The following is a 3567-nucleotide window of genomic DNA, read 5'->3' as shown; positions in this document are numbered from 1 at the left end:
TTCAAACATACACAAATCCAATTCATAAATTCAAAACACGATTCAGGAATATATAAATCCAATTCGTAAATTCAAATCACGATTCAAAAATACACAAATCCAATTCGTAAATACAAAACACGATTCAAAAATACCCCAATCCAATTCGTAAATTCAAAACACGATTCAGGAATATATAAATCCAATTCATAAATTCAAATCACGATTCAAAAATACACAAATCCAATTCGTAAATACAAAACACGATTCAAAAATACCCCAATCCAATTCGTAAATTCAAAACACGATTCAGGAATACACAAACCCAATTCGTGAATTCAAAAGACGATTCAAAACCACAAAAATCCAATTCGTAAATTCAAAACATGATTAAGGAATACACAAATCCAATTTGTAAATACAAAAAACGATTCAGGAATACACAAATCCAATTTGTAAATACAAAACATAATTCAAACATACACAAATCCAATTCATAAATTCAAAACACGATTCAGGAATATATAAATCCAATTCGTAAATTCAAAACACGATTCAAAAATACCCCAATCCAATTCGTAAATTCAAAACACGATTCAAAAATACCCCAATCCAATTCGTAAATTCAAAACACGATTCAAAAATACCCCAATCCAATTCGTAAATTCAAAACACAATTCAGGAATACACAAACCCAATTCGTAAATTCAAAAGACGATTCAAAACCACAAAAATCCAATTCGTAAATTCAAAACACGATTCAGGAATACACAAATCCAATTTGTAAATACAAAACACAACACAAAAATACACAAATCCAATTTGTAAATTCAAAACACGATTCAAACATACACAAATCCAATTCGTAAATCTAAACGTAATTCAAACATACACTAATCAAATTCATCAATTCAGCAATTTAGATTTTTCCCTCACCATTTATGAATTATAAATAAAACATTAAATATTTACCACAACTGCCCTGCAAATATGTCTAAAATGAATGATGCTTCTTAAGAAAAATAACACAGAGTAAAAATAAAATCTGTAATGTTTATAGAGTATTATTTTTACATTATCTAAAAATAACATTGACAGCTGTCTGCAGTTGAAATACAGAATCCAGAGATTACATAAGATACTGTACATTAAAGCATGTTTCTTTCAGCAAACCTTAGTGTTCATTCATGTTTTAATCTTGCTTTAATCGTAATATATGGAGCCAGATCAGTCTCAAAAATATTATAATTACAGAATACAATTCATAGATCCATAACAAAATTCTCATTCACAAAATCTAATATTTCAGCTTGCCACTATCCAAGAACCACCACAAATCATCACATAATTTCTCTATTAATCATTAACAATCCAAACATTTGTGTTGAAGAATCATGCATGACCGTATATTAAAAAAAGTACTGCGCAGAAGCAGCGACCCATAAAAGATCTCACTCGGGTCTTGCTTATTTTCTGCCTCCACTGATCCCTTCAGCCTGATTTCTGTCAATCCGTGTTTGTGTGAAAGAATCAAACGGTGCCTTTGGCAACTTGTTTTCTTCTCATTAGTTTGCTTGCCTTGCATATTTGCCAGTAGAGTGACATGGCACCCTATGTGTGTAGTGTGCAACCCAGGCTGATTCTGAAAACGTACCTCTATATACATTTCTGGAGGCTTTCAAATATGTCCCAAGAGTTACTTTTTTTGCAGTTTTGATTGCGCGAATCCACCAGAGGCCACCGTGTATGCTTTTTGAGATCTCAAATTTCTTTTGCGAGTGCGGTTCGCTCCTGCTCTTCTCTCCTTAATCCACTAGAGGCCGCTATCGACTGACTGTTTGACCAATTGACTGACCCACCCGCCCCCCTTCCCGAAACCCAACCAATAGTATTTTACAAAGCACAGATTGACCCTCCCACCCACCTTTTCTAAACCCAACCCACAAATTTAAAAAGCAGTTCAGAAAAAGAATCAGACTCGAACCCTGTCATCATAGTCATCTCCTTTCTGCATTTCAAGAAAGGACAAACTAAACTAACTGGACAAACTGAAAACAGCCGGAAAGCCGTCCATACGGAGTTAAGCGTTCAGCTGGTAAGAGTGAAAAGGAACTGCGGCATAGCGCCTCAATCATTAATTTAATAAATTAAATGCAGCCATATGTATGAACTACTATATCAATGATCGCCTCAGGTACTGATTATGGGCTTTGAGTGTCAAATGCACCCAAATGTTAGATTTTAATACCATTTTGCCTGACATTTATTGTCACACTACTAAGGGTGTCACGATCCTCCAAATCCTCGATTCGATTACATTTTCGATTCTAAAGGCACGATTCGATTTTCGATTATGAATAATTAATTAATTAATGACCAATTAATTATTTGTATCCTACCGTTTAAACTACCTGACCTGCATGGTCTTTGTTTTACCCATAAACAAATCATACAGTAAATGAATAAAGGCAAGATACACACATAATTACCTCCTGTCAATCACTTTTTTCTGCGGCACTCGTGAATAGGCAGTGATCTGTGTCGTTATAATGGCGTCGGTAAAAAAGACGCACAACCAACAGGAATCAGCCAACAGTTTCTGAGGTGTTCGCTAAAATGACAAAGTACAAGTGAGTGAAAGATTGAAGCAGTCCTCTGACTGCCTGGACCTGCTGTCTCGAGCGCATGAATGTGAGTGCGTCTTTGTCTGTGTGGTCACGTGATGTTTCAGAGGTAGAGAGGAAGGAGGGCTGCTCAGAAATGCTACACGCCACTGTGGATGTCAAATCGTTGTCGTTCTAAAATGCAATTTAAAAACAAAGACAGTGTAAACAGGGCCTGAGTGTGTACTTTTCGCGAGCGGATTTGCAACGGGGGCGGACGGAGGATCACGATGCCGGTGTTGTCTATCGGACGAACCGTACATAATACATACATAGCAGAGCTTGCAAAACTTTGCTTTTTTGTCGACAACACGAACGTTGTCAACATAACTCACTGGAAATCCAAAATGCCTACACACCGGCGACTTCATTGAAAGAGGAGAGGGTTTAAGCTCTGTCGACGGGTCTCCTGCTTCTGCAGTTTAACAAGCACTTCAACAAGCCTGTTTTTTACCGCTTGGCAAGCCAAGCTGACGTGACATGGGGGCGTGGCCGCATCAACGATTCTATTTTTTGATTTGATAATCGAAATTGAGCATAAATTGACACCCCTACACACTACTGAAAGTAGAAGCAGATATTTCACCTCAGATCTTATAAAATTAAAATAACTAGCAAATGGTTTGCTCAGTACATTTTCAGAATGAGCCTATGTTGGTAGTGTTTGCGACACGCAAAGGAAAGGTATATTTCATATTTATCAATGAATAAAAGATAGTTTTTTATTCTAACCATCTGGGACATCGACTCGCAAAGTTTTTATTTTAATACAGTTTTTACTTTCTGCAACATCGCAGCAAAACAACAGCATAAACTACTATGACAATGATCGCCTCAGGTACTGATTATGGGCTTAATTGAGAGTCAAACTCTCCCAATGTTAGACTAAATACTACTTTACCTGACATTTATTGTCATACTACTG

The sequence above is a fragment of the Danio rerio genome, chromosome 22, assembly GCF_052040795.2.
Source record: "Danio rerio strain M-AB ecotype USA chromosome 22, GRCz13ab, whole genome shotgun sequence".
Taxonomy (NCBI): Eukaryota; Metazoa; Chordata; class Actinopteri; order Cypriniformes; family Danionidae; genus Danio; species Danio rerio.
Note: the sequence above shows the minus strand (reverse complement) of the source record.